Raw genomic sequence first — 15,624 nt, forward strand, 5'->3', positions numbered from 1 at the left:
TGATTCAGTGGAAGCCTGGGAACCAGAGGAGAGGCCTGAAACTACAGAAACCAAATAATGAAACATCTCTTTTTCAGACAACTTGCAGGAGAGGGAAAGATGATGCAGGAGTTGGGATCCAGAGACTAAAGGGCACCTGCTCTGCCCCAGTGTTATCATCACTGCAGCTGCAGGATGTCTGGGGGTCCTTTGAGGCAGGTGAGGCTTGGGGGCACAGAGCTATACCATATAGCTATACCATAAAGAATTCATGCCAACAGCAGAGAAGGCAAAGAGACACAGGAGATGATGGGTTTTTCCTTGTAAGCCTGAGGAATTCACAGGAATTCCCATTTTCCCCAGCTTCCCTACAGTATCAGTGTTTAGACATCACCCTGCCTTAGAGGATCTTCAAAAATCTCCCTTTATAGTGAGCAGAGAAACTGGTATTTCTCTGTAAGTGGCCACGATCCCCCTTGGCAGTGCAGCTGTTACTGCAATTTTACTTTGGGGAAGTTAAACACCAGTCTCATCTCTAAAAGCATCCTCACTCACTTTACAAAGTGCCTCAGGAAGGGTAAAAAGAGGGGCTTTAACACAAGCACACACCCTCCTCAGCTGTGCTGTTAAATGCCAGGTTGCAGTCCAGAGACTTACCTTCTCCACTCAGAAAGGGAATTCTTTGGCTGATACTTCTATAGAGAGATCAATAAACTCACAAGTAAGGACTGTTTCTGTTATTGGCTCTGCGGTTGTGCTTTCCCCAATGGTGGCTTCACACAGCACGTAATCCTGCACCTCCTGCCTGCAAGAGACACTTGTCACCAGTGGCTGCTGGCATCCAGCAAATTGGCTCACCACCCACCACGGGCCCTATTCCTGCCCCAGAGTTATGGTCACTGCCCCCTTTTCTTCCAGCTTATTTATTCTGCACTCAATTGTCTCTAACACTGCACCCCAACAGCCACAAAAGGCACTTGGGAGACCCTCCCTCCCTTCTCACACAGCTTTTGTCTTACTCTGTGCATACCCCAGATAAACCACTTGGCACTTGTTTAATTCACTTTCTTCTTGGGCTCCTAGTCTAAGTGTAACTTATTTCTCTGTCTTTCCTTGCTGACTCAGCATGCAACACTGTTTGCCCAAAAGAGCAGTATTTCCTTCCACCCCTATTTTGGGATCAGCACTGGGTTTTGGTAGATGTGAAATCACGATAAAGCCGTAGCTGGCCTGATGGTGGCCAGCAAGGAAAGCAACTGGTGCTGCCATGGAAACGTGTGGCCTTAAGCCAGTTTCTTGAAGGCCCCTGCTCATTCCCTCAGGCAAATGTCAAGGGACTGTGGAACAAGCCCAGGGGAGGGGATCTGATGGTTCCCCAGGCTCAGCCCTTGGTGGGGACCTCACCTGCCGAACGCTGGAGAAGCCTTGCACCACCATGTGAGCTGACTCGTCTGGCTGCAGCTCCATTGACCGTGGCTGCAGCTGAAACAGGGGCTCTGGGAATCCTCTTTGTCCTTGGAGCTACTGACAGATGTGAGGCTCTGGCCCTCCTCCTCAGGTGGTCTGTAACATTCCATGGTCCAGTAGAGCCAATGGAAACGGTAGCCCCCGTTTGTGAATTTGAACCAACAAAAGCAGGGAATGAGGCTAGAAGAGAAGACAAGATGGAAAACAGTATGGGAGTAGCTATATTTCCCTGGTCATCAGATTGCTCCCAATGAACAATTTGAGGTGTTAATAGCTTGGAGACTGTCTTCATTTCCAGGTCTTAATGTGGACCAGAAACAGTGTCTGATAATCTGCCCTTCTGATGTCATCATTGCAAAGAAAAATATGTTTATAACGGCAATGTAGCATTTTCCAGGAGATGCTGACAGGACCTGGTGTTTTCCTCCAAAATGTTTGTTCTGGGGTGATTCATCCTGTTACTGTATTTTGCATTAATCTGCGCCCAAAACTATTACTCAATCTTTGAGATCCTGCACTTGGGGACCCTGTAGGGGGGGTACGACCGCCATCCTGAAGTCTGCAGCAACAAAACCCTCATTGACGAGGTGAAAGGTTTGTGTACTACAACGTAGCGCTGGGATCATGACAAATTCTATCAGTCTTGGACTTGGGTAGATATCCGCCCGCGTTCCAGTGCTCCGTAACACCTGTCTCTGTTCCAGAAAGTAGGCAAGAAAGATTTGAAAAAAAAACCAAACCAAACCACAACAGGGAAAGCTAAAAAGCTTAAACAGCTCAATCCTGCTCAAGTTATTTCTTTAGGGACAACTACCACTCTCCAGCTGAAATACTGGGCTTTTGGGGGAAAAAAAAAAGACACATTCACCTTTAGCGGGGGGGGGGGGGTGGTTCCGAGCGCAGGGGAGCCGGCCAAAGTCACGATACGAACACCAATACTATTTGAGCATCGTGCTTCCTTTATTGTTTACTTACACTCACTTATATCTACAAAGCTTCACGCACTATTTCCACAGGACAGCCTCTAAGCAGCAGGGGAGCCGACCAGCATGTAACTTTTCCCAAGGCTGTTCAAGGCTGCCTGCTGCCAGGTGTCTTTCTGGCCTATCTGCAGCCTGAGGCCCCTTCAGGGGTGCTTCTGCAGCAGTCCTGGGTTGCCCCAACTCTCCTGGGCTATCATACGCCCCTGTTCCACAAGGAATCCCTATACATTCACCTCCAAATTAAAAAGGATTAAGGTAAGAGAAAGCTTCAAACTACAAATTATTGGCCCAAAGGTAAAAGCTTTTCAAGAAATCTGTAATTAAGACCAGGCTGACAGTTAAACAACTGGTTATTCTAGTGGGGAGAAACCCTCCTCTTTAAGGTAAGGAGCGTGATAGTTAAAAGCAACTGTTTTGTCAAACTTCAGGCTCCCTGCCACAGCCTGCACTGCCTGGCCCTCCTGTTGACTGACTTACATGCAGTGCCACACTGGCCTGTGGGATATGCCCAGCCCTTGCCCTGGAGGGATCTCTGCTGAGACAAGAGATTTTGCAATTGCCCAGCAGGACTCCCTGAAAAGGCAGCCACTTCTTGGTCATGGCGAGGAAAAGTGGACCCACAATCCTTTGGGAGACACTATGCAGATCTTTCTGTAACCCATTGGTCTGTCCCAGACCCTCTGTAACCCATTGGTCCCCTGCTGATCCCCTGTATCCCTATAAAAGGAAGCCCCCTGGCTCTGTGGGGGAGAGAGCTCGTCCCTGGCTTTCCCCTTCGCCAGAGGGAACCAACAATAAAGCTACCTCTGTGCGGAACCAGCCACACGGGCCTTCTCGTCTCTCTCTGGTTTGGTTTGGCCTGGAGGCTGCCCTGCAGAGCTGAGCTGAAGTCACGAGCTGACAATCACTAAAGAGCTGACAGCCCCTGCAAGGGCCCTCCTGCCAGCAGCTGAGGGAAGACACTGGGCCTCGGGACGGCGATCCCTTTCGGGACCATCTCTCCGGACCAGTCACCTCTTCCTGGGTCAGAGCCACGGACCCCACCACCAGCTGTAATACTGGCCCAGTGTGATGGTGCCATCCAGGGGATTTGGCATCATCATTTCCGTATGTCTTAATATGTTTGGATCCTTGCAACTACTTTCCAAATGCCAGCTTTCCTTTCTTTTACAGAAAGCTCAAGGTTTCCAGAAATCTTCTGACATTCTCTTTTGTGCTCAGAGAGATGACATGACATTTTTAAACAGATGTTTCCAAAGTTAATGGCATTTTAAAGATTAATTAACTAAAATTATCCTTGATTCCAGCTTAGATGAACTATATGCTGTGTCAGACACTGAGATTACCACCTATAAGGCATGAGCTGTGTATGCCACCAATCCCTTCTGTCCTTCTCCATACCAGCCTGTGCCTGTTTTCTCTGGAAGAATCCCTGTACGCTTTGCACCCTGCCAGGATGAGTTGCACAAAGGCACACGTCTCCCCTTGCACTCACCAGCAAGTTTCCTTCATCCCCGAACACACCAATAAGGACACTGGTGTCATACTTGCCCAATTTTTGGGCTTCGATTGTAACTGGAATCTCTGCTATGCTGAAAGGCTGGACAATCCCACAGGGCTCGGAGCCGGAGTAGAACACAGGAGTATCTTCCTTGCGTTTCTAGAAGGGACAGAATCAAATGCAACTTCAGAGGGACCTCTGAAGAAACTTTAAAGTCCTTAACATCCACCACAATGGCAACTCACACACACTTCTAAAAATCCCCAGGAAAAAGGTGAAAGGCACAAACAAGATGCAAGAATTGTAGGTTTAGCATTCTCAGGGGGTCCTGCAAGGAGGCTGCCAGCACAGGCGTTGGTGTCTGTGAATGCAGCAGCTTTTCACAACCCTCTAAGATCTCCCACATCCCGAAGACTAGAACATGAACTGCTTCCTCAGGAGGTTAAACTGCACCCTAAAGTTTACATTCAGGTAGGATCTTGTTCTCAGCAGATCTTTAAGACTGAATAGAAACCAGCAAACCAAACCCTTTTTTTCCCCCAATAATCTCCTCAATAATATTGGAGAGGAGGAGGTGGATGCGATGCCAAACCTGGGCAATAAGCCCGTAGCAGCCAGGAATGTGGCTGTTATTCACAATGAGGAACTTCCTCTCGTATGGCTCCTTCAGATGGCACTCATCGTAGCACAGGATGTAGGGGCACGCTGTCAGCTTAGGAACGATGCATCTGGGGAAAGAGATGACCCCAAGGGAATCAGAGATACTGAGAATGGAGAACGTTTACCCCTGAAGGTTGTGAAATGGAGCGTAACACATTTGTCTCTGTCAAATCAACATTTAACAGCCCTACAGTGATAAATTGCCTTCAAAGTCTTCCCACTCAAACATGTCTTGTCAAGGAAGGGCAAACCCTGAAAGGCAGCACCCAGAGGCTGCCAAGTGCCCCAGGCAGAGCACTTGTCCCACAGCTGCCTCAGCCCCTCCTTTACCCAAGAAGGCTTGAAAGGACTTCTGTAACAGTCCCAGTGATCCATGAGCTCTGGGGGAGCCTTGCCAACAAGGACCAGTGCTCACCAAGGCTCAAAGAACACAAGACTACAGTGTCTCAGTAAAAAGAACTCCCTTCTCTCCCATGGCGCTGTTGCCCTGGCCTGAGAAGTCAGCTGGCTTGCCCCAGCCTTGGAGGGCACAAGCCACCACCTGCCCTACAGAGTGGGTGATCACCCTCTCCCACCTCCTACAGCTCCCTTGGTCCTTCACCCCACGGCTCTCTACACTGACTGTCCCCATTTGCACTTGCTTGACAAAACTGCTGCCCAGGCACTGACCAGACGGCTCTGCCTGGGAGAGGGAGCTGCATCCCTCTTGTCATTAAACTGATGTCCACAGCAGCATAGCAGGATGGAATTTGGCTGCAGCAAGAACAACTTCTGGGTTAAGCCTGAGAACAGTAAAGCTCAAAATGGGAAGCAGAGGGAAGGAGAAAAACTAGAGCTGACCTGCCACATTAAGGGCTGTTTTCCCTTCATAAGATCTTGCCCTCAACCACCCTCGCTGTGAGCCACTTCCCCACTGGCAAGTGCCCTCATTAACAGAACCAGACCCTGACTCTCGGCAAGCTGCTCCCCAAACCAATGCTGCAGGGTGCTCACAACCCAGCACAACTCCACCTCTTGCAGGAAAAAGGAGAAGAGGCCCTCGGGAAATTTGTTCCACCTCAAGCACCAAAAACCAGGCCAATAAATTATACCATTCCTGTTCCTTTTAGAAAAAGGCCCAGGGTCATGCTGGGGTGGAAGCAGGGGTGCTTTTCACCACAGGCTGCTTTCCAAGTACTGCTGTTCTCATGTCCAGCTGGGCAGAACACAAGGTCATTAAGCAACACTTCTCCTTGGGAGCTGCAGCCAGCGAAGCCTGTGCATGGCAGTGTGCTGGGTGTTCCGGTTTGGCCAAATTTAGAAATATATCCTCTGAGAGAAGGCACAATCACCCCTCCCCCACCAGGGTCGGGAAAAAATAAATTTTCCTCGAAGGAAAGTGAAGGAGATAAAACTATTTATTTAACAAACACACGGGAAAGGAAAATAATGCTAAATAATAAAATCTTTTGCTGTGGAGGAAAAACCTGGGAAAGTGTTAGAGTCCTGCCTTTGGTCTCCTCGGAGCTGCGGCTTGGCCCAGGGCCAGGCCCTCTGTGCCCGGTGGAAAGTCCTCCCGATGTGCTCTGATGTTAAAGCAATCAAGCAGTCCAGTAGAAAAGGGAGAAAATCCGAAATTCCAGGGAAGGAAAAATTCAACTTCGGTCTCTCTCCGGAGAACAAAGCAGCTGAACAACTCGCCAAAAAAAAACTGCCTTGGGCGCAGCAAGCCGGGTGCTTCCTCCCTTCCCTGCTGCAGCTGGGAAACAAATTGCTATCTGTGTGTGACCTTGAACAAGCTGCAAACTGCTTTGAAAAAGTTTTGCTCAGTTTTTTTCCTTCCCTCTCTCAGGCTCAGTTTAGAGGCATAGAAAGGCACAGGAATTTATTTCGGGGCATAGGCAGCGATATGGGATACACATCATAAGGTCACCCCAAGGCACTGGGGGAGACCAGGGAAATGCTGATACCTGCCCATGACGTTCAGTGCCAACACTCCCTCACCAACACCCTCCATGACCACCAGGATACACTGGTAGTATTCCATCACAGTGTTGGAACACAGGGTCACCTGGTGGAAGAGAAGAGCAGTAAATTCCTCCTTGCAAAAGCTCATTGCCCATGTGTGGTGTCCTCCAGTTCTTGTTTCATGGCATGGAAGGGGAGGATTTTGCCTTAATTCTTCTGCTGGTCCATGTGTAGAGCACAGTCTCTGGGAGTAACACAAGCCTTCTGGCAATACCGGATTTGTTAAACACACCCTTCTATCAGGGCATAGGTCAGCTAAATTGAAACATTAGAGTAAAGCTCTGTGCACCACTGTATTCAAATTAAGGGGCCAATTTTTCATCTGACTGCAATGACATAAACGCAGAGGAAGTCTGCTGACTTGAACAGAACTAGTCCAGCTTTACAGCAAGAAATTGAAGGCAAAGTGTGGCCCAGCAGGTGCTGGGCAGTTCATGGCTGCAGTTTTTTCTGTCTCCCCTGGAGATCCTTGCAGTGAACACAACTCATCTGCTCATCTGCTCCAGGAGAGGAGAAATGAGACCAGGAAGAAAAGCAAACTGCTTTATACAGTAACATCTCTCTAATAGCCACCTCCTATCCTCATCCTTCCTCTACCCACTTTCAATCAAAGAAATCTCTCTCAAAAGTACAAGAACGGCTTCTGTACTGATCATCTGGTACACGGTTTCAGCTTGTGATTTTGGAGACAAAACAGCTCCTTCAGGAGCATCCCCAGTAACCCAGCTAACAGAGGCCTCACATCGGTGCAGGTCTATTAATGCCGTAAAATATTACTGTGTCCTGCAGCCGTAGGGAGGAGGAGAGAAAATCCAGCAGGCAGGAATTGTGCAGCAAGATTGATTTCTTTAATTATTTTACAAACCCTTTTATAGACTTTTTTCTTCATAGTCTAATTGGACAAGAGATCAGCCACCCCTTGGTGGAGGATGATTGGCTAGAATCCTAAAACATCCATTGTCAAAATATTTTTCTACTATAGTATAAACAAGGCTTCTCAAAGTTGCAGGTGTTTCATTGTTTATAGAACTCTGCTACTATCTTCTGTGAGAGAGAAAAGTCTCTCACAGACTTAGAAAATAGCAAGAAAATTCTTGCTAGCAGCATTTTTGTATCCACACAGGTCTCTCACGCACACGATGCTCAAAGCTGGCAGAGCTAAAGCACTCCCACACTCCAGTGAAGTTTCAGCCCCACCAGCTGGACTCTTCCCATACCTCAGTATCCTGGTGTCCCTGGGGGAGGATGGTCCCTTGGCTGGGAGTCATTGTAAACTCCTTTGGCTCCACATAAAAATGAATTCCCTTCCTCCAGGATGGGTCAGTATTGTTGTGCATTTGGTCATAGCAGGTAACAACAGGCCCTGAACCATCGTCCGGAATGCAGAGCTTGAATGTCAGGGACGCCGAAGAGGTGTTAGTGAGGCAAAAGTTTTTGGTGTAGGGAAGGCCTACGAAAAGGACACAAATATCCATTCAGGCACCAATTACATCGTGACTCCTGGTGTGAATATCTTGGTAGGATGAAAGTGTGCTTGGAGTTTTGTAGAGAAATGGCTGAGTGAACAGGGACATGTATACGTGCACAATCCAAGCTATATTAGTGAACTGTTCTTGACTAGGGAAAAAAGAGAGGGGCAATGCTGATGTGGCAAGCCAACAGGATGTTGGGGAGGGCGATGCTGACCATAGAAAGAGAAAGACTTACGTTAGTTAGTCGCGTGCATATTAATCTCTAACCAATCACTTGCTATTAAAGGCCGCGTGAACAGTAGCTGTAATCCAATAGTATGGAGCTTGCTTATGCATGCTTGGAGAATTAGGGTATAACTATGGGACTGACAATAGAATAAACGGAGTTCCATCATATCTCTATGAGAAGCGTGGTTCATCCTGGCAGATCTCTGGCTATTTCTGGCGTCCGACCAGGGACCGTTCCTCAGAGGAAGATATGCTCGCTGATCACTGAAAGAAGGGTGACGATGACGAGCGACAGAGACGCTGCAGGCAGAGAGTGTCAACCGCAAATCAAAGGACATCGGTCAGGCCAGTAAGAAGGGTCGCTACCTTCCCTCCATGATACCCTGCTAGCATGGATTTAGAGTTTGCAGCAGCACAGGAATTACTCCTCAGTATCCTCACTAAGCGAGGGGAGGAGGTCAAGGAAAAGGATCTAAATAAGCTCGTTTTATGGGCGCGGGAGTATTACCGCCGGCCTGGTTCCTACGGTATATCACCGTGTCCTGCAGCCATAGGGAGGAGGAGAAGATCCAGCAGGCAGGAATTGTGCAGCAGGATTGATTTCTTTAATTATTTTACAAACTCTTTTATAGACTTTTTTCTTCATAGTCTAATTGGACAAGAGACCAGCCACCCCTTGGGGGTGATTGGCTAAAATCCTAAAACATCCATTGTCAAAATATTTTTCTACTGTACCATAAACAAGACTTTTCAAGGTTGCAGGTGGCTTGGTTGTTTACATTCCCTGCTACCTCTTCTGTGAGAGAGAAAAGTCTCTCATGGACTTAGAAAATAGAAAGAAAATCCTCGCTAACAGCATTTTTGTACCTACACGGGAGCATGGACATTTGCGAGTCCCCCCCTCCTCTTCGATGCAGCCAAGTGGAGGGAAGTAGGGGATCACCTGTGAGACTGTACAATCCAGGGAAAAGGGAAAGAAATGACAAACTTAGGGCCCACCTGGAGAACTGTTATAAATGCCTTGAAAAATATGCAAGCCGAGTCAAAAGTAGCTGCAGCTGCGGTGGAGGCAATTGCAACACCGGCTGGGGTTGTCACTCCTGCCCGAGCTATGCAGCGCAGGGGGCTGAGTGGACTGTTTAAAAGCCCAAGCGCGATAAAAGGGCAGAAAGCAGAGAAGCACTTTGAGACTGTCAGTGAGCTCCTGCGGGAGCAGGAGAAAGAGCTCTTGCAATCAGAGCCAAAAGAGGAAGTTACCGCCACCGCGCCTCAGAGCAAACTGAAGGCAAACGCGGAAGTTACAGTCAACCAGTCAATGGGCAGAGCAACGGGCGGTCCTTCTTGTCAAGCGCGCCTCTACCCTGCTTGCCCACCCCCTCCACCTCCGCTGCCAGCAGAGATTCATCCCGGACCACAGACTGCTTCTCTGCCACAGACTGTTTTTCAGCCAGAGCCACAGACTGTTCCTCTGCCAGATGATGACATACCAATGACAGAGGCGACAAATGAGCTACCTGCTCATCCCCCAGGATCTTGTGAGAACCCACAAGCATTGGAAAGATGGGCTCATCAAGTAGAAGAGGCAATGCATCAAATGAAACCACACTTTGATTGTGCTCTGTCTTCTATGGAAGAAAAGCTCCATCGGAAGCACGAGCCACAACAGGGTCCCACTGTGTCCCGAAAGGGTGTGGCCCAGACAGCCCTGCAACTACAGGAATGGGCTCAAGTAGAGCCCTCCACTCCACCTCCCGACTTTGATAACACACCACCTCCACCCTGTGTCACAGGCGCTTCCACTACTTCTCAATTGGGACAGAGGTGGTCTGGAATTATAAAAGGTGCTATCCTGGAGGGAGACTGGGAAGCGGCAGAGCAAATTGCCTGCCCCATCATATTCCAGAATGGTGAATGACGATATGAGCAGCATTGCTGGAAAATTTTACAACAAGCCAAGAAGTCTGTAACAGATCATGGAATAAAATCTGAGGCCACCCGCATGGCCTTGGATTGGATTTTTACAGCAGATACCAACTCTCCTATAGACAGCACTAACCTGGCAAGGTTTCTGTTGACACCTTCCTAGTTCCTTCACTGGGAGCGAGAGTGGAAAAGACTAGCACAGATGGAGGCCAATCGTCCACAACAGCAGAATGAACCTCTATACGGTATTAACCCAGACATGTTGACCGGGTCTGGAGTATATGGACATTTACAAGTGCCGCTTCAATACCCGTTGCTTGTACATCATCTGTCAGCATAGCTTGCCCGCCAAGCCTTCAACACAGTACCTGATTCCCGGCCTCAACCCAGCTTCGCCACCATCCAACAAGGCCATTCTGAAGGATACTCGCATTTCATCGATAGGCTTTGGCAAGCTCTGGCCAGCCAATCAGACATGACAGAGGACGCAAAGCAGAGTATGTTTAAGTTGTTGGTCTTTGAAGGAGCAAATCCAAATACGAAACGTGTCCTCACCACCCTTCCAAGGGGTGCGGAAGTAAGTGATATGCTCAAGCTAGCCAGTCGAGCAGTGCAACAACAACAAGGACAAGTTATGGCCAGTATGGTAGCAGAGGCCATAAAACCTGCTACGAAGCTCCTGGCCACTGCAGTTACAAAGATGGGCATTAAATCACAAGGAGAAGAGTCAGGAATTTGCTTTCACTGTGGCCAAAAAGGACATTTTCATCGCATTTGCAAGGTGGCTGTATGGTGTGACCAATGCCAAAAGGATACCCATTCTACAACCGTATGCAAGAGGTCAAAAAACAGGAAATCCAGTGTGAGGCCTTACCACACTCCGACACAAGTAGTCGGTCAGGCATCAGTGTTCAAGACCTTCCCCCCCCCACCACCAGGGGAAGCCTGGGAGTCGATTTGGCAGCAGCAGTGAATATCACCTTAAAGGACAGCACTGTCCACAAAATTCCCACAGGTGTTTTTGGCCCTGTGGTAGAAGTGGACAGTTCATTTGGAGCATTGCTATCAGGGAGATCATCAACAGGACTTGCTGTACTAATAGTCTTACCAGGAGTCATTGATGCTGATTACACTGGAGAAATTATGATTTGCGCTTATACCTTGTTTCCCCCTCTTACCGTTAAAGCGGGACAACGGATTGTTGTCCGTTAAAGCGGACAACAAGCTCATGTTTATAGACAAGCCCGCAGGAGAAGAAATTCATACTCGTCCTTATCGCAAAGACCGTGGCTTTGGGTCCACCGGGGAAACAGTCATCAATTTTGTACAGCAAATGAAACTTTGGACCATGGTCACTATTACCATGTTAAATGACACCAAGGCACATCAAATTACTGCAATGATGGATACAGGCACTGATGTTACAAACATCAGCAGAGACAAGTGGTCTCGATGGTGGTCTCTGTGCCCTGCAATTGATGCAGTACAAGGTGTAGGGGGAGAAACCACCCCCATGCGCAGTTTGCAAGCAATAAAATAAAGTTGCCAGAAGGGCAAGAAATTACTCTTTGCCCATATGTCATGACCCTTCCAGGGGGCTTGGGAGGTCTCATTGGACGAGACATCCTCAGCCAGATAGGGGCCACATTAAATGTGCCAACACCTTTTTAGGTGCAGCCACTGCAGAACAGCCATCTACCCCAAGAATTCCATGGAAAACTGATAAATTTGTATGGGTAGAGCAGTGGCCGTTAAATGAAGAGTGGCTCCAGATTGCTAAGCACCTGATACATGAACAATTGCAAGCAGGCCACATAAAGCCCTCCATCAGTCCATGGAATACACCCATCTTTGTAATTCCCAAAAAATCCGGAAGGTGGCGCCTTTTGCATGATCTACGAGCAGTAAATGAACAAATGTGGCCTATGGGCGCCCTCCAGCCTGGCATGCCATCTCCTACTATGTTGCCTTGAGACTGGGAAATTTTGGTTTTTGATCTTAAGGACTGGTTTTTCACTATTTCCTTACGATCCGAAGATACTGTGCACTTTGCTTTCACAGTGCCCTCTGTCAATAAAAGCGCCCCAACGGAAAGATATGAATGGATTGTCCTGCCTCAAGGCATGAAAAACTCTCCCACTATGTGTCAGTTATACGTGCATTGGGCATTGGAACCAGTTTGAGAGCACTTTTCTGCCACCATCATCTACCATTATATGGACGATATTCTGTTTTGTCGGCAACAACCCTTTACTGATGAAGATGTTTCTTACATCACTCAGTTGCTACAGAACAGAGATCTTATAGTGGCACCAGAAAAAGTGAAACAATCAAGCCCCTGGAAGTATTTTGGATGGGTGCTTACCTCTAGCTCTGTACACCCTCAAAAAGTTACTCTTGCCACTGATGTCACCAGCCTACACGATGCTCAGACCGTAACTGGTGACTTACAATGGGTCTGCAACATAACAGGGCTCCGGAATGATGAAATAGCTCCACTAATGCCCCTATTACACGGTACCTCTCCTCAATGCCCTGTCCAGCTTAGCGACGACCAGCGCTGCTGTTTGCAGCATCTTGGGAACAAGATAACAGGTGCCTTTGCTGATCACTGCTTCCCAGATGAACCCATAGGGGTGCTTGTATTTAACCAAGAGGCTTCCCCTTTTGCAATGCTCTGTCAGTGGCCGGCCTGGCAAAAGGAAAAGGGGGGAAATGACCCTGTTGATAACACAATCTGTAGTGCCAGGCTGCAGCGACAACAGCAACAAACACAAGCACCCGACAAAGCAACAACAAAGCGACTGAAAACTCCAGATGACAAATTTGCCCTATTGGAATGGGTGTTTACGTCGCACACACCTCCAATGAGCATTTGGGCCAGAACAGCGGCAATTGCCCACTTGATTTGCAAAGCCAGGACTAGGACTCTTAAAATTGGTGCTATGGAACCTGCATTCATAGCTTTACCTCTGAAAGCAGAGTCGAAAGAATGGATGTTACAACACTCTGAACCGCTACAAGTGGCGTTACTGGCCTACCCCGGAGATGTTATTGATCGGTACCCAAAGGATGCACGACTCCAAATGTTAGGAAAACAACTATGGCTTGAGACTGCAAAGGTGTCCAAGCGTCCTGTAGAGGGACGTACGGTATTTACTGATGCAGGCAAACAAAGTAGAAAAGCTGCCTGCATGTGGCTAGAGGGGACCACATGGAAGCATCACCTGGTGTATGGAACTGATCAGGACTCTTTACAGACACTTGAATTAGCTGCAGTAGCGTGGGCACTAATACAGTGGAGAACAGAACCATTGAATGTGGTATCCAATTCATTATACGTGGTGGATGTAGTGATGAGAATCAAGGATGCTTTGATTAAACCACCCAGCAACCCACAACTTGGACAGTTGTTCTTTGAAGTGTGGCAAGTATGATCGGACTGAGCCATGCAGTATACTGCACATCAGAAGTCACCTCTCTGACTGAGGATTAGGCGAAGGCAATACCTGAGCCAATGCCTTGGTTAGCCCACTATTGAAGGCACCTCAGGACTCTTTTGCAGCAGCCCATAACAGTCATGCTATGTTCCACCAATCCACAAAGGCCTTGCAAAGACAGTTCCGTGTTACCAACACTGATGCACACAGGATTGTGAGGGCCTGCCCACAGTGCAGCCAGCACGGCTCAAGTTTAGGCCTCGGAGTGAACCCAAGAGGGCTGCAGGCGTGCGAACTGTGGCAGATGGATGTCAAACGTGCCTGAATTTGGGCGTTTAAAATACATGCATGTCACTGTAGATCCCTTTTCTAAAATGATAATGGGCTACTGCACAAGCAGGAGAGAAGGCAATCCATGTGATTCGCCACCTAACTGCATGTTTTGCCATCATGGGTATACCAGACTCCTTAAAAACTGATCATGGGCCTGCTTACGTGGGGGATCGAGTGCGAAAGTTTTTACAGCTATGGGGTGTTAAAGCATAGTACCGGCATTCCTCATGTGTCTACAGGACAGGCTATTGAAGAACGGGTCCATCGGACAATCAAGGAGTATTTAGCTAAACAGAAGGGTACCGAGCAAACGGATCCTGTAATTAGGCTGCAACAGGTACTGTTCACTCTAAATTTTTTGAGTTTGGCAGGAGATGCCGAACAGCCCCCCCGTAGTCGCACGTATTAGGTTACAAGCCACCCCAGGGGTACAAATTTGTTATAAAGACCCATGGATGGGACAATGGGGGGGGGCAGCTCCATTGTTATTTAACGATCGAGGTTATAGCTGTGTTTCTACAGATACCGGACCAATATGGGTTCCTAGCAGATGGACCAAGCCTGCTCCCAGTCCCGCTGTCGACAAAAGCGGCTCCAGCGAGTGCATGAGCAACTGAGCCAGGACGTGGCATGTACAGCAGATGTTCCCAACCTTTGGGAAGTGAACCTTTGCTTGGTGGCCGACGACCTCACATTTGTACGACCACTCGGAGTCTGGGAACAGTCAGCAAGTGTGCATGCTAATCGCTGCAAAAATTGTTTATGCTGTTATAATAGCTTGTGCTTGCGCTTGTGCTGTGGGGGCTGTGGGGAAGAGCTTACTAGGGGAACTTGGAATGTAGATGAGCGAGGTAGTTTATGCGGAGAATGTTATCAAGTGCCTGAGACAAGAAGTTTTAGGCAGTGTGCGTCTATTGTGTTTGGAATTCCACCACAACAGATAAGAGTTAGCTCATTCAGGGATCCACATGAGTTTGTATGAAGCTTGGAAGTGTGGGCAGGGAAGGAAGCCATCAGACGTCTGTAAGTGAGTAAAAAGACCACTGTAACCCAGGCATGGTGCCCTACATGGCTCCTCCTCTCAAGTACTTTCACCCTGAGTAAAGCTGTGATAACTTCAGTGTCAGAAAGAGAAAATGTGTGGGTAACATGGGCTCACCAGGCGAACCAGACAGACTTCTGTCTGGCCGTGGCATCGGCAGCAGATCCATTTCGCACGTCTAATTGGCATGCCATGGATCTCACTCGAAGACACATTTCAAAAATGGGTGACAGATATAGGGAAAATCAATGAAGAAGTGGAGCAACAAATGCAAAACAAAAGAAACTGGGGTGAGTGCTTAGGCTGTTGGTCTAGTTATTGGCACTCCTTGCAGCAAACCCGTATTATTGCCAATTTAACAAAAAATGCAAACTTGCCTCTTCAAGAGCTACAGCTTTATGGGTCCCTTCTTCCCAGTACTCTTGTTAACGTAACACCATGGACCAACTGTTCCAATGTGGTGCCTCCAATGCAATATGCCAATGGGTCTGGGGTTTTCTCCTATGGAGATCCTTGGGAGGACTGTGGGAGACAGACGAGTAGAAACTCCTGCAATTAAAGGAGGCTTTGATTTACAACCCTGGAAGAG

Source organism: Aphelocoma coerulescens, unplaced genomic scaffold (genome assembly GCF_041296385.1).
Source record: "Aphelocoma coerulescens isolate FSJ_1873_10779 unplaced genomic scaffold, UR_Acoe_1.0 HiC_scaffold_93, whole genome shotgun sequence".
NCBI lineage: Eukaryota > Metazoa > Chordata > Aves > Passeriformes > Corvidae > Aphelocoma > Aphelocoma coerulescens.